Here is a 17,201-nt window from a genome sequence, read left to right on the forward strand (position 1 = left end):
GTTTGCTGATAGTGTACATTCCTGCCTAGCCAAGATAAGTCTTTTTCTGTGTAAGCCTTTCTTTGTAAAAGATATAAAAAGGGGAAGCAGGAATAGGGGGGCACGGCCCAATACTTCACCCTTTGTTGTGTAATGTATGTGTTTGCCCTACTGCAGTAGTCGAAATAAACTCCTTGAACTTGCTGCTACTTGTTGGTCTTTTCTCTACCCGAGAGAACCCCTGTAAGTTTGCAAGTTCATGTCCAGGCCCAATTCAAGGTGCTCATGCTTGTGTTTAAAGCCCTAAACCACTTAGGTCCTGAATATCTGAAAGACTGGCCTACAGACCCTCTCAGGTGTTGAGATTAGCAGAGGGGAGCCCTTTTGGTATTTCCACCACATTCGGAAGTTCAGGGTGGTAGCCCAGGAGAGGGCATTCTCTGTGGCAGCCCCTAAGCTGTGGAACTCCCTCCCCATTGAGGTGTGCCTGGCAACTTCACTGTAAGCCTTTGGTGAATGCTGAAGATGCATGTGATTCTAGGTTGTTTTTCATTGTTTTTAATGCCGTATTTTTAAATTGTTATAACCCACCCTGGGACTTCTAGGTGAAGGGCAGGTACAACAACAACAACAATAATTAAGTAGCAGCAGTAGCTGTAGTTAGATGCACTGAGCAAGGAAGTGGTGGAGAGCGCTCCAAACACAGGTGAAGGTGCTGCATTTACTCCCATATGTGCCTATCCTAAGTTCATTTATGAGACAGAGGGCCTTTTTGGTGATGGCTGCCCAGTTTGGAATGCTTTCCATAGGGAAGCGCACTTCACACTGACATTGTTGTCTTTTGGTGCCAGGTTAAGACGTTTCTCGCATGGCTTTTAAGATCTAGTTTTATATCTCTGTGATGTGGTGGTAGTTGGACTATACGTACTTGATGACTGTTTTAGTTCTGTGCTGTTAGTTTTGTGTTTGTTTTGTTTTTGTGCTGGCTATACCTTGAGCTTAGGTGTTTTTTGTTGTGGGATGGCATCCATGTTGCTATTTTAATCTTGTATTGAGATGCAGAAATCATAGTTTACCAGTCATCTTGTCAATATCATAAATAGCTAACTACTAAATGCTTACAAAGCATAAACCATGGATCCTTTGTGCACGCTCACTCGGAAAATGCAGAAAGGATCAGAGCAAACACAGTGTTTTCTCTGCATTATTTAAGCTACCCAGTGCCCAGTGGTGGCTGATGCCCATTCAGACTGGCAGGGTGGAAGGCAGAGAGTCCAAACTGTAGATGGAGCCTGAGCCAAGGGCAGGCAGAGTCAACTAATGCTAGTTTTGTTCCCATCCTCCTCCCTGCTGAATTCTCTAAGGACAACAGTGAGGCTATCGAGGAGGAAGTCAACAGCCAGGGCCACCCCCAGGACTGGTTATAAGTAAGGACGCAGGCACGTAGGGGTTGGCTGAAGGTAGAGTGAGATTGGTGAGGCAGTGCCCCAATGGAACAGCCTCCACTGCAAATCCTGACATTTCCAGCCATTCCATTGGATAGAGCAGTTACATAAAACACATTTTTGTCCCCCGTTGGGTGAAATCCAGAGAGATGACACTCTACGTGTTCAAGAGAAGAAAATGGAGCTGATTTGCAAAACCTATGTAGGCCAATGTGACAGTCCGCCTTTAAAAAAATATTCTTAAATGATGTAGGTAGCACATCAGATTTCCATGGTGACAAAGAAGCGAGTATGGTTTATATACAGTAGAGACAACAGCAGGAAAAAGCAAGGAGGGAAGCACCCAAAAAGTTCCAGCCAAAGAGAGAACCCACAAGGTACCACACCAGCTGACAGCAGAGAGTGAAAGTAGGAATTTTGATTGCAGCCCAACACGTTTCGGGTCTTGACACAACCCTTTGTCAAGGGCAATCTGCAAAAGTATAAATATATAAACACCATTAAAATCAATTACAGAGTAATTTGACTTTGGCTTTGGTTTTCCCCTCTTTGGCTGGAGTATACAGCAGAGACCCAACCACAATATGAGGAAAGCACCACTGGCAGGTAATACACAGAGGGAGAAAAAACTCTTGGGTACTTAAAAAAATAAGATTAATTCCAGGCCTAGAACATTTTGGAGCAAATCCTTCCTTGGGTGCAGCACTTTAGCAGTAGTTCTCACCAAATACATGGAACACTGCAAGGTCTGGTAGACACCTGCAGTGTTCAATATATATATATATATATATATATATAAGCTTTTCATTCTTAAAGAGAACTTGCACCCTACTTGCACCTATTTCACGATACTCCTCACTAGGGATGCAAGAAGACATTGTTTTCCGTTCCCCCTGTATTTGTTGCATGCAGCACTCTTTCCATGCCACTGCAGTTCATCTTCCATGCAAAACTGTGTTGTTTGTCTCACTGTCCTCTATGGTGAAATTATGTAACTTATGTAATTACCTACCTGCTCAGTCAAGATATACACCCCAGTCCAGATAATATGTGGGGCATTTCCCAGCCAATTGTGACTGATCAGAAACCAAAGCATTATTTTGTGGGATGTGTAACTGGAGGGCCTGGAAGCTGAATGAGGCCCTCCACATCTCTCTGTCTGGCCATCAGGCTTCTCACCCATCCCTGCGTCACACCCTGAATGTTTTGCCTAGCTGGGATGTATTGCTTGTCCAGATGGAGGATTGGGGGTATGTGTAGAAACTAACTCACTGTACCAAGGTAAAATTCACATGTTTTGGTTCTCTCATCTTTGCCCCTGCCCTGCTGCCTACTGGTACATGGCCTTAGGAAGGTTGCCCAAAATAGAAAGTGGCCCTGGACTGAAAAACAGTCTCCATACCTGGGCAAGTGCATGTTGGGAGTAAAGCACCAACACTTGTAACAAGTAATGTGAACCAGTGTGGGGCTATAGACAGAAGAGCAACCTATTATTTCCCCACTGATTCCTTCTTTAAACTTGTTCGTTTTTCCTCAGGCTTTACTTTGTTCTTTTTCCTTTCTAGTCATTCAGAGATAGTGCCTGTGAGTGCAAGCCTCGTGGCTCTATGATGGCTACATGTATTCCTATAGTCAGAAAGACTTTATTTCCTAGTAGTAATAAAGTTTAAGTTCTGCCAGGTTTCTGCTGGTGGTGCCCAATGGCGCCAGAAGACTGCCAGCTCATCCAGGAGTCCACCACCTCCACCTCCTCCCAGCCCAGCACAAATAGGACTTGAATTGTACCCATAACTGCTATTTTCCCCAACCACGATAACTGAAGTGTTTCTTTTTTTTTTCAAATCAGTTTCAACCAGTATGATCAATCTTATGTAATTGCATTCCTTGATTGTTTAAAGGATTAGATGTAGCCAAATGTCTAAATATCTTATCAGTATATTTTTCCATTGTAAGCCAGTGTCTCTTAACTGTTTTTCTATTTGCTTGTTAGTTATATTTACTCCAAACCATTCAAATTTGTTTGTTGTTGTTATGTGCCTTCAAGTTGATTATGACTTTTGGCGACCCTATGAATCAGCGACCTCCAAGAGCATCTGTCATGAACCACCCTGTTCAGATTTAAATTTAGTTGTATTTATTTAATATCCAGAGGCATCACTGTATAATTGTAATGTTTTGAGAGTATTTAAAATAGGTGATTCTGGTTGTGTTAGGCTCAGTACTATACCATCTGCATGTAACACAATTTTAAATTATTCACTGCAATATTTAATTCCTGTTATTTGTTGGTGTTTCTTATCAATTTTTTTTAAAAAAATGCAAATAATATTCTAGCAGTGGGACTAATATAAGTCTATCCAAGATTTAAATATTTCTCCCAATTTCATTTCTTATAAAGCTCTTACCAGAAAAGACCACTCCACCCTGTCAAATGTTTTTCTGCATCCAAAAACATAAATAGAGCTTGTAATTTATGCTTATAACTTAATTCTATGCAGTCTAATATTTTTTAACATTTTGTTGTAATTTCTCTTTTTATGAACCCTGTTTGGTCTTGTTTAATATAATTGAGAATTATATTATTAAGCTATTTTCTTATAATAGAAATCCAAATTGTTGTGTCTTGATTGAAAAGTGAAATTGATCTGTAACACTGGGTAAGCTTGGGTCTTTATTTGGTTTTGGTATAACCTTAATTACAGTTTCTGATCATGATGCTGGGAGGGTTTTTTGGAGGCTTTTGCAGGAGAGTTTCATTTATCATTCTTGAAAACTGAGGTGTTAGTATATCTACAAATAAGTTGCAAAATTTGCTTGTTAACCCATCTGGTCCAGGAGCTTTTTTTGCTTTCCAAGGCTTTGATTGTATTTCTTCTTTCTTCCTCTGTCATATTTGTCTCTAAGCTTGTTAGATTTTGTTCTGTGACTTTTGGCATGGTGATCGTTAAAAATACTTTATCCATTAGTTCTCTTGCTGGTTTCTGTGAAGTAAGTAAGTAAGTTTATTATGGTCAATAACCAGAAAGATATATCATACAGACATAGACAGACATAGATACTACAAAACAGGGTTAACTATACAGTAGCCACTAAAAGTATGCATATACAAGATATTTAGGCAGATGCTGCAAGGTGCGGCAGTCCCTGGCTTATAAGTACTTTGCATAAGTCGATCACTGCAGCAAAAAAATTCACGACCTTATATGTAATACGAGAATCTGTGTCTGCAAAAAAATAATGCACATAGGAAGTTACATCCCTACCCTGCAATTTCTGAAGAAAAGGGGTAATAAATCATCTGCGGAGATCATTATAAAATATACATTCTAGTAAAACATGGTTTGCGGTCTCAATAGCTCAATAGTTTCTGTGAAGAATATAGTTCTTGATGGAATTGCTGGAAATATTCTGCTATATTAGTTGAGATGGTTGCTTTTTATCTTTATATTTTATTGCTGGAACTAAGTTTTTGCTTATTTATCTTTTAAGAAACTAGACAACAGTCTATATGGTTTATTAGTATATTCAAGCCACCTTTGTTTCATGCTATTACTATATTTCTCTAGTTTTTTAATCTTTTTTGTATAATTGTCTTAATGTATTTAGTTGTTCTAATAATTCTGGTGAATGGGTTTACAAGACCCATTCTTTTTCTGTTTCATTATATTTTTTACATTGCTCAATAGTTTTTTGCATTAGAATTCCTCTAATATATGTAGCCCCCTGGAGCCTAGACCAAAAGGCTAGACTCCTAGCAGGGGCACCCAAGGCAGAATGGTCAAAGCCGAGACACCAGACTAAGATGCATCCAAACTCAGAGGAAGGCAATGGTAAACCACCTCTAAATACCTCTTACCATGCAAGCCCTATGAACAGAGTATAGGGTGGTTCATGACAGATTCTACTGAAGGTCACTGGGTCGCCATAAGTTGTAATTGACTTGAAGGCACATAACAACAACAATATATGTGACCTGCACCACTGCAGGTGCTTTTTAAGCAGTGTCTTGGAAGGGTCTATCACTCAACTGTTCTAGGCATCTGCTGGGGATGGAAGCAGCAAGCAGGCTGTGTGTGTTTCTTTATTCTTTCAACCAACAGGCTTATCAGACTGTTTAGTTTGCACTCTGCTGCAATATATACCAAACTACATTCTTTCCTTAAAATTCTAAGTCAACTTCAACAAGCAAGGATATATGGTACCTGCAGCCACCAGCTTTGAATTCCTAGTTTGTTGGTAACAATCATATGGGTACAAACTGTTACATGTACTTATAATACATACATACATACATACATACATACATACATACATACATATATGTATTATTTCAACAACATTTAAGCAAGCATCAGTGTAAGATAGCCAATATATACAGTTTACAAACTTACACAACTACTTATAGGGATAAAAGAAGCTGTATTATACTGAGTCAGACTAAGCTCAGTATTATCTACTCTGACTGGCAGCAGCTCTCCAGGGTTTCAGACAGGAAGTCTCTCCCAGCTCTACCTGGAGATGCCACTGGGGACCTTCTGCATGCAAGACCCACTGAGGTGTGCAATGCTTCCCCTATATGTACCTCTAAAAAGTTTCCTTTCATATCTTACATGTTTTAAATGTTTTTGATTGTATTGTTTTATCTGTGATGATTGCATTGGCTTTGGGAGGAAGAGCAGGGGATAGATTTAATAAATAAATAATACACTTCCTTTCTGCTGTAGTATAAAAATATATTATAAAAAGTCCACCCCTTCTCCCAATATTCCCATTTCTGTTTTGACCTATCTAAACTGCATTTGTTGATTACTTCAACATAGGGATAGGGTTCACTCGCTGGTTGCTATCCATCTTAATTCCAACAGTCCGGCTTTCAGTGCCAATCCTCCATTTTTTTGCTCCTGTTTGTTTTCACAATTGCTAATCTGCTGGGGATTCTTTTAGGGAAAAAACATGATTTCTAATGAAAATGCTTATGAAAATGCTTATTCTTTACCTTACTTGCTTCACCTTTTCCCCCTATTTACATATCAGTTAGGCAGATAATTGCCTATTGAATCTGTTTCTTGCCTCAGTCTAAATGGTGTGCTGCTTAAAGATGACCCCCCTTTTGCTATTCTTGTTGTTTTGTAGTACTTTTGATTTTTCCTGGTGAAACGTTGACCACCACTGCTTATTTTCACTTCTTCTTTTTAAAGGAATTAAGGGCGGTATAGAAATGGAATGAAATAAAAATAAATAAACAAAATAACTAAGTCACTCACTGACATGCAACACAATCAGTCTAACACACAGAGAGAGAGAGCAGCAGCAGAGATTCACAAGCTGGGAGGGTGATCCTGTCCAAATCTACTCTGTACTACAATTTAATGGGCAGGAGGAAAAAAAGGATGGGTTGTTGGCTATTTCTGAGAATTAACAAAACAAAGAGAAAATTGGAGGGAGGTTAATGGATGTAAATGGCGATCATTATCACCTAGACAGCAGTTAAGAATGCATTAGCTTAGAGGAAAGGCAATTATGAAGACAATAAAGTAAACTTCAGAGTGGATTTTAAAAAAACATGCTGATGACAGCCATGCTCCACCACAAGAAATCAATGCTGGTCTGAAAACACAGCAGATTGTTGGATTGATGTCAAAATCCTGTAATAAGTCCGATTTAGCAGACATTCTTCTCCATCTCTACTCATACTTCTTTTGCAACATAGTTGCAAATTTAATGATGTCCGACTGCTTCCACAATTCCCTAATTATATCTGATTTACCAGTCTGTCAATTTTGCATGTATTCACTCATAAACCCATCCCGTTCCATTTTGTGCATTAATCTGAGGTGTGGTTTTTTTTAAAGAAGAAAATCTGTACAAAAGTTCTGTTGAGTTAAAAATGAAACAGTTAAAATAAAATTGATTTTGGTTTATTTGCCCCTCACCTAAACCTTCCCAGGTAACTTTACAAATGTAATGTGATTCACAATAAACAAGTGGAATCCACACCTCCATGTTTATTGAGCCTTACCAGAGATGTGTCAAAGGATATTTATTATTTATTTATTTTATTAAATTTCTATACCGCCCCATAGCCGAAGCTCTCTGGGCAGTATACAAACTAAAACTTCCATCTACAATTAAAACACATATTTAAACAATTTTAAAACTACATCCAAATTTCAAAATTGTAAACATTTTAAGACAGACAAAAACACATATTAAAATACTAAATACTAAAATACTAAAATGCTAAAATGCCCGGGAGAAGAGGAAAGTTTTAACCTGGCGCTGAAAGGATAGTAATGTTGGCGCCAGGCGTGCCTCGTCAGGACGATCATTCCACAATTTGGGGGCCACCACTGAGAAGGCCCTCTTTCTTGTTGTCATCCTCCGAGCCTCCCTCTGAGGAGGCACCCGGAGGAGGGCCTTTGGAGGAGGGCCTTCGGAGGAGGGCCACCCGCAGTGTACGGGTAGCTTCATATCGGGAGAGGCGTTCCATCAGGTAGTGTGGTCCCAAGCCGTGTAAGGCTTTATAGGTTAAAACCAGCACTTTGAATCGAGCCTGGAAACATATAGGCAGCCAATGCAAGTGGGCCAGAATCGGTGTTATATGTTCAGACCGCCTTGTCCGTGTCAATAGTCTGGCCGCTGCATTTTGCACGAGCTGCAATTTCCGAACCGTCTTCAAAGGCAGCCCCACGTAGAGCGCATTGCAGTAATCTAATTTGGAGGTTACCAGAGCATGGACAACTGCAGCGAGATTTTCCCTGTCCAGATAGGGGTGCAGCTGGGCCACCAACCGAAGTTGGTAGAAAGCATTCCGGGCCACCGAGGCTACCTGAGCCTCAAGTGACAGGGATGAATCAAGAACAACTCCCAGGCTGCGAACGTGCTCCTTCAGTGGGACTGCGACCCCATCCAGAACAGGTTGAACATCCACCATCCGGTCAGAAGAACCTCCTACTAGCAGCATCTCAGTCTTGTCTGGATTAAGCCTCAGTTTATTAGCTCTCATCCAGTCCATTGTCGCAGCCAGGCAACGGTTCAGCACATTGACAGCCTCACCTGAAGAAGATGAAAAGGAGAAATAGAGCTGTGTGTCATCAGCATACTGATGGCAACGCACTCCAAAGCTCCTGATGACCGTACCCAACAGCTTCATGTAGATGTTAAAAAGCATGGGGGACAGAACTGACCCCTGCGGCACTCCATACTGGAGAACCCAGGGTGCCGAACAATGTTCCCCAAGCACTACCTTCTCGAGGCGACCCGCCAAGTAGGAGCAGAACCACCGCCAAGCAGTGCCTCCTACTCCCAGATCAGTGAGTCCCCCAGAAGGATACCATGGTCAATGGTATCAAATGCCACTGAGAGATCAAGGAGAATCAGCAGAGTCACACTCCCCCTGTCTTTCTCCCGACAAAGGTCATCATACAGGGTGACCAAGGCTGTCTCCGTGCCAAAACCAGGCCTGAAACTCGACTGAAATGGATCCAGATAATCGGTCTCATCCAAGAGCGTCTGGAGCTGGCTAGCAACCACTCGTTCCAGAACCTTGCCCAGGAATGGGACATTTGCCACCGGTCTATAGTTATTAAAATCTTCTGGGTCTAGGGAAGATTTTTTCAGAAGTGGTCTCACTACCGCCTCTTTTAGGCAGCCAGGGACCACTCCCTCTCACAGTGAGGCATTAATCACCTCCCTGGCCCAACCTGCTGTTCCATCCCTGCTAGCTTTTATTAGCCATGAGAGGCAAGGGTCCAGAACAGAAGTGGTCACGAACACCTGTCCAAGCACCTTGTCAATGTCCTCGAGCTGCACCAACTGAAATTGATCCAAACAATCAGGACGAGGCTGTGCTCTGGATACCTCCTGTGATTCAACGGCTATAACATTGGAGTCCAAGTCCTGGCAAATGCAAATGATCTTTTTCTGGAAGTGCTTAGCAAATTCGTTACAGCGGGCCTCAGACGGTTCTACCGTGACCCTAGGGCCAAAGTGTACTAGCCCTCGAACAATTCTGAAAAGCTCCGCTAGATGCCAAATGGATGATTTAATAGTGGTAGCAAAGTATTGCTTTTTTGCCATCCTCACTGCTCCTAAATACCGTTTAGTATAAGCACTTACCAGTGTATGATTGCAGCCATCAGGAGTTCGCCTCCATCTGCACTCAAGCCGTCTCCTATATTGTTTCATCGCTCTCAGCTCTGGAGTATACCATGGAGCTGTATGAGCTCTACACAGGAGAGGGCGATCAGGAGCGATCATGTCAGCTGCCCGGGTCATTTCTGTATTCCACATTTCGACCAGGGTTTCGACAGGAGCGCCAGCCTTATCAGCCAGAAAACTCCCCAGAGCCCTTTGAAAACCATCTGGATTCATTAGTCTCTGGGGGCGGACCATCTTAATAGGTCCCCCACCCTTGCAGAGGGGAAAAGTCACTGTAAGTTTAAACTTCAGCAGGCGGTGATCTGTCCATGACAAAGGGACTGATGTAAAACTCCCCACCTTCAGATCACCATCTCCATGTCCAGTTGCGAAAACCAAATCTAGAGTATGCCCTGCCACATGTGTTGGGCCAATAACATATTGGGACAGCCCCATGGTTGTCATGGAGACCATGAAGTCCTGAGCCGCCCCAGATAAGTTGGTCTCGGCATGAATGTTGACATCCCCCAGCACCAAGAGTCTGGGGGATCTCAGCAGTACATCCGAGACCATCTCTGTCAGCTCAGTTAGGGAGTCTGTTGTGCAGCAGGGTGGGCGGTACACCAACAGAATCCCCAATCTGTCCCGCTGACCCAACACAAGGTGCAAACACTCCAGACCAGTAGTCACATGGACAGGATGCCTGGAGAGGGAGATAGAACTCCTATAGACCACAGAAACCCCCCCTCCCCGACCCTCAGGTCTACCATGATGCTGAACCAAGTATCCCGGTGGGCACAGCTGGGAGAGACTAACTCCTCCCTGCTCACCCACCCAGGTCTCAGTTATACATGCCAGATCGGCTGCCTCATCCACAATTAAATCGTGGATGAGGGAGATCTTATTATATACCGATCTGGCATTTAAAAGCATCATCCGGAGATGTGAGAGCTGGCTGATATGGCAACCAAACAACCCGTGGGTGTGGGAAGGACCGGAACAAGGCACAGCCATTAACTGCCTGGGCCGAGTTCCCCTCACCTGGCAAGTCCTCCGCACAACGCCATGTGTCTCTCTGCCTGTCACTACACCAATGGCGGTCCCCTCAAATCTTCCCACTCGGCCATAAGTCCTCTCTCCAAGGCACATGGTGCAAAATTACACCCACACAAACCAGATATATATACACTCACACCACGCAGCCCCCCACCCCCTACACAAAGCCAAAACCACTACAGTTAAAACTGAGGTAGAGTGCACCAAGCAAAAGGTGAGGAGCAGCAACAGTCTTTTGCCCCACAAGAATGTATTCTGTGCAAGCCTAAGATCTTTTGCCTGTTTGTTTTGATGTCCCCTGTAATCTGTTTCCAGGCATCCTAGCACCAGTTCTTATCTCAAGGTTGTATAATATGTATGACCGATCTCAAAGGGGGTGACATGTCCCTGGCATTTCTCTCGCCTCCTCCTTTGTGCCCCTTCCCCTCTTTCGACCTCTATACTGATATGTAATTTTTCTTTGTTTTATGACTTTTTACTCCTCTGTGCTGTAACCTCTTGGGGAGGGTATATAATCTTGGCTCTTTGAATAAACAGGGTTCCCATCTCTGCAAAAGCATCTTGCTGGAAGGATTGGGACCCCTTTGCAAAGGTACTTGTTGTCATGTAAATTTCTGGCCTCTGGCAGTGGGGGAAAATTATTCAACTTCGCACTCCACCCGGGGTGAACGAGAGGTGAGTAAGGTTGTGGACGGCTCATGATTGGGTTTGGACCTAACAACTCATATTAAAGTAGTTCATATATATATATATATATATATATATATGCATGTAATTGTGATTAACCAAACAGAGGTTTTTATTGTATTAACAAAACGTTTCAGCTTCCGCCTTCATCAGCTGCTAACATACAAATGCTGTTACCAAGGTGGCAGTTATAGAGCTTGGAGGATGGAATGCTCAGAGGGGCTTCATTTGCAGAAGCTAAGTAGTGGTGGTACTGTCCTCCAGGGTCAGGCCATGTGGTGCCAATGTGTCCAGAGAGTAAATCCAAAAATTCTCCCTTTTAGTCAATGCTGCTGGATCTGCTGGCATCTCTGTCGCTGTAATGGAAAAGTCCAAGAGGCTGTGACCCTCGATGTTAAAATGCTTTGCAACTGGTTGCTCCCCTTTTTTTGTCAAGATTGCCGACTTGTGGTTCCTGAAGCGCGTGCGTAGGTCAGTTGTGGTCTTTCCTACATATTGGATATGACATCCTGGTCTGATGTAAACTATATTGCAGGACCTGCAGGTGATGTTCTGTTTGATGTAATATGTCCTGCCTGTCCTAGTGCTTGTAAAAGTGGCTGTCTCCCTGAGGTACACACAGGTGATACAGCATTTGGAGTGACAAGGATGAGACCCTGGCTTGGTGATCAGTGGCTTAAGCACAGCTCTCACCAACAGTGTGCGCAAATTAGGAGGTTGGCGAAAGGCTATAACAGGAGGCCTGCTGATGGCTCTAGTAAGATGTTCAGAGTTTGCCAGCAATGGGTAGCTCTCCCTGATTGCTCAGTGATAGTTAGGAGATGCTAGATGGAAATCTACCACAAATGAAATCCGTTGCTCTCTGCTCTTTGACACCTCAGTATGAGGTGTATATATACAGTACATGAATGCAGATTGAACAAAACTCCATCCTTGAATGTGGCACACTTGATAAATTGGTTTACAATAGGAATTTGATCTTCATGAATTCCCATATGAAGTGATCTGATGTTCACTTCTGGGACAAATGCATGGACTGGAATCTGGTGAAGTGGATCAATGTTTCGATTTTTCTGTTTTCTGAATGTTGCAATGTTGTTCTTAGAAGTTTAAACTAGTCTTCACCAACCTAATATCCTCCAAATGTTTTACACTACAACCTCAATGCTGGCTGATGCTGATGGGAGTCATAGTCTAAAACATCTGGACAGCACCACTGTTAAAGACTTTATTTTGGAAGACAATCTTACTCGGCCAAGAGTGATCGCCAATGAAAGAGTGAAGCTTGATTTAAACATATTCAAACACAATTTCAAATATATTTTGACAGAAAATATTTTGATTTTTTTTTACAAAACATGCAGATTAATACAGGAATAGCACTGAGTTATAGGGGGAAATACATGCAAGATTGACACAGACCAGAAGTAGACAGATTCACTCATTCCTAGTTTACCATCTCATCTGTTCTTAATGAGAATGAGGCCTATGTTCCTATTAAGAATTAAATATTAAAAGCCAACTATTGAATTATTGATGGTAGCAAAGGCTAGAATCTCAGGAACAGATTTAAAGGGACAGATTAATTGAGGGTCTAATTTTTGTTGCTTGTTTGAAATGTCATATAGCTGGCCAACTTAACACAGAAAAGGGAAGGAATTTATTCAGGAGTCTACAGTACATATTAGTACACAATTAGTGCATATTAGCACCAACCTGTTTAGGTTTGTTAGTTGCTCTTTGATTTTTTTAAAAGTACTAATTATGTAGGGTTCTGTTTATGTATTTAATGTGCATGCTCAGATTTCTGTATCCAGCAAAAACATTTTTATGCTTGGCAATTTTGCTGCATGTCAATATCTTAGTCAGTTTTGTGGTTCTTAGTCCCAGCACCCAATGCCCCCACCCCACCCCATTCATTCATTTCATTAATTGGAGATCACTCATGGCCGAGTAAGATTGTCTTCCAAGATAAGGTCTTTAACAGTGGGTCCGTAAGTGTCTGTGGAGGCCAATTCTGGATCCACACAGCCTCCCACAGGAAGGACATAGGTTTCCAGATGGAAGATGGTCGCGAAGAGGATTTGTTTGATGCGGCTTCTGCTTAGCTCATTTGTCCCGTTCACCCTGTATTCATGCTTCTTCAAGGTCCATAGCACCTTTGATAATAGCTGACCTCCATTTGGGACGTTCATGGGCCAAGACTTCCCAGGTCTCAATGCTCATGTTACATTTTTTTAGATTCGCATTAAGAACATCTTTAAACCCCTTCTGCTGTCCACCGATATTCTGTTTTCCATCCTTAAGTTGGGAGTAAAGCTTTGGAAGACGGAGATCAGGCATTCAAACAACATGGCCAGTCCAGGGAAATTATTGTTGAAGGATCATTGTTTCAACACTGGTAGTCTTTGCTTCTTTCAAAATGCTAACATTAGTCTGTCTGTCTTCCCAAGTAATTTGCAGAATTTTCTGGAGGCAGCGTTGGTGGAATCTTTAAGAAGTTGGGAGTGGCATTTATAAATGGTCCATGTTTCACAGGCTTACAGTAAGGTCGGTAGTACAATGGCTTTGTAAATAAGCATCTTGGTCTCCCTACAAATATCCCAATTCTTGAACACTCTATTCTTCATTCGGGAGAATGTGGCACTCGCAGAGCTCAGACGATGTTGAATTTCAGCATCAATGTCAGCTTTTACAGAGAGATGGCTGTCAAGATAGGGGAAGTGATCAATGTTCTCCAGCATCACACCATTAAGCTGGATTGATGGTGCTACAGAGGGACTAGTTTTCAGCTGTTGATGAAGCACTTTGGGTTTCCATATGCTTCTGCAAAGACATTTAGGATAGTTTGAAGATCTTTCTCTAAATGTGTGGAGACTACATTATCATCGGCATATTGAAGTTCTACAACAGAGGTTGACATTACCTTACTTTTTGCGTTCAGCCTACTGAGATTAAAAAGCTTTCCATCTGTTTGATATATGATTTCCACACCAGTAGGAAGTTTCCCCTCAATAAGGTGTAGAATCATAGCAATGAAGATATCAAATAAGGTAGGAACAATGACACATCCCTGTTTTATGCCTGATCCAATTCTGAATGAATCGCTCTGAAAGCCATTGTTATCCAAAATTGTTGCTGTCATGTTGTCATGAAGGAGTCACAAAATATTCACAAATTTATCAGGGCATCCAGTTTTCAGAAGGATGGTCCAGAGAGCAGTTTGATTCACAGTATCAAAGGCCTTAGTCAGATCAATAAATGCCATATATAAAGGTCGATTTTTCTCCCGGCATTTTTCTTGAAACTGTTGTGCAGTGAAGATCATGTCCACTGTCCACTGGAAGGGCAGAAACCATTTTGAGATTCTGGGAGGACACCATCTGAGATCGGTAGGAGGCGATTTGTGAGGATCCTTAGCCTTCTGGAAGAATGAAAAAAATGAAACACACAGTTAAATAGGCAAAAAATTGTTCACAGTGTCTTGATTCGCTTTACATCGGCTGCACCAATCATAAGTAGCAAGGTGTTTGGAAAACACATTTATAACATGTCTAAACTCCTTTTTGTAATAATTAGGCCCCTGATAAACAGTGGCTTATGGAGCATTTTAATCATTTCTTCCACTTCCTGCACCAGGTTCCAATACTGCTTGTGTAATATGACTGCTTGTAACCAGCTGTAAGTTTCAAGAGGGCAGAATGATAAAATATGGGTACAGTATGCTATTTCTTGGGTGATCAGGCTAACAAGCTCTGCTGAAGTAAGAGGTTGCAGGGATGGAGAAGAAATTTGGCCATTCACAGTACTTATTAGGGCTGTGCACAGCTGACGGGAGTGAATTCTCTGCTCAGCAGGTGGTTGCAGTCTTCCTGCCCAATGCCCTGCACCCTGACAGCCTCAGATTCCTCCAGGCAGCCCAGCCCCACCTGGGGCAATCTGGGGCTGTTAGAACCTGACTCAGCTTTGGGCTTCAGCCAAATCTGGTACTCTGCCCTAATACTTATCCTTCAAATTTTGCATTTCTGTTAATTTTGTGGGTCAGTTCACCAACCAAAAATGCATATAAACATGTGCATATTTATGAAGAGCACATGCACAGCGAAAATAATGTAGGAAAAAGCATTGTATTATTTTATTTATTTATTATTTATTTATTAAATTTATATCCCGCCTTCCTTCCAGTAGGAGCCCAGGGAGGCAAACAAAAACACTAAAAACTCTCTAAAACATCTTAATAAACAGGCTTTAAAATATATTAAAACAAAAAATCTTTCTTTATAAAGCTTTAAAAACATCTTTAAAAGCAATTCCAACACAGACTGGGATAAGGTCTGTACTTCAAAGGCTTGTTGAAAGAGGAAGGTCTTCAGTAGGCACCAAAAAGATAACAGAGATGGTGCCTGTCTAATATTTAAAGGGAAGGAATTCCAAATGATAGGATCTGTTATGATATGTGTCTATGCGGCCTGAACCTGTGTGAATCTACCACCCACATGTCCCATTAAACACACCTCCTTGAGAGGAGGGGGATCTTTTGCTAGGGATAAAACAAACACTTTGCCCTGAAACGTGCCTAAATAGTGTGTGTATAACCCAAAAAAATGCGGGTCCAAACTAGACTAAAGCAAAGCTTCTTTTATTGAGAGAAAAGAAAAGAATAGCATTACAAAATTACTGGGTGCGTGGCAGCATTAATCATTAATATCCTAACCCATTCATAACTTTAAACTAAAGAGATCAAAGGTCCCTATTGGTATAAGGAATGACAGATAGCAGATATCACCTATCCTAGGCCCAGGAGTGGGCAGTGGAATACAGCTGAAGGGATGTGAAGGAGCTCTGACCAAAAAAGAGGAAGGAATCTCTGTTGTGCCTCAGTTGGAGGGAGAGCTAGATCAGGGAGGAAAGTCAGATGAGGACGAGGTTACTTGGGGAGCTGGAGGAAGGGAGATGAGCAGGGAGGGTTCTGGCAGACCTCAAACTCCCATGCCCAGCACTTCCACAGAGGCAGTTCCTGCCCCTCCTGTGAGTCCAATGCCAGAGCAGTTGGGAAGCGACTCTCCGGTTGTGCCATCCACACCCATCCCCACCAGACACTTCAAACACTTCCCAGCCAATCAGCATCCAGCTTCCAGAAGCTGCACTGTCACCTAGAGAAGCTGTGCTGTCGGATGTGCTGTCTGAGACTCCCCCCCTCCCTGCACGAGGAGGCACAAGAAGACTTTCAAAGGGTAGAACTCAGGCAGAGCAGCTGCTTACTCTTGAAAACCTTCCCTACTTAAACTGGAGTCAGCTCTCCCCAAACACTGCAGAGACTGCTTAGTTAGGATAGTTAGGTAAAGTAGTGAGTCAGAGTAGACAGGTATATGAAGTGCACTGCTTTGGATGTAACCATAGCTTTAATAAAAAGAGAAAAAGACATCACCTTGCCTCAGTCTGAATCCTTCGGCTCTGGGCAGGATACTCTGACTCAAGGTTTGCACTGAGACCCAGACTCCCTTCCCAAACTGTGCCCTGCAGTCCTGCCCTCTGTTTCTTGAGAGCGTAGTTACACATGTTGGAGCTCAGATCATCATCACCGCCCCGCCCCAGGTCTCCAGCCTTGCTCTTGAGTACACTTTCCCTCTTACAAATCAACATGAAAAAGGAGAGGTCTGGATATGAGGCGATCTCATATTGTGTGTGTGTGTCTTGCTGACACGCAGAAAAACTAAGGCTACATTCTAATGCTTTCTTTAAACAATGGGATCGTTCTGCTGAGCTTGACGGAAGCCTGCCAAGGAAGAAGTAACATTTAATTCAGAGTCTTCATGTTCCTCCGAAAGTGCCAAAAGATGGTCCTTGCTTCTTGTCCTCATTTCACAGCATTTAGGAAGGCACAACTACCCAGAA

This window comes from Rhineura floridana, chromosome 21 (assembly GCF_030035675.1).
Source record: "Rhineura floridana isolate rRhiFlo1 chromosome 21, rRhiFlo1.hap2, whole genome shotgun sequence".
Classification (NCBI taxonomy): domain Eukaryota; kingdom Metazoa; phylum Chordata; class Lepidosauria; order Squamata; family Rhineuridae; genus Rhineura; species Rhineura floridana.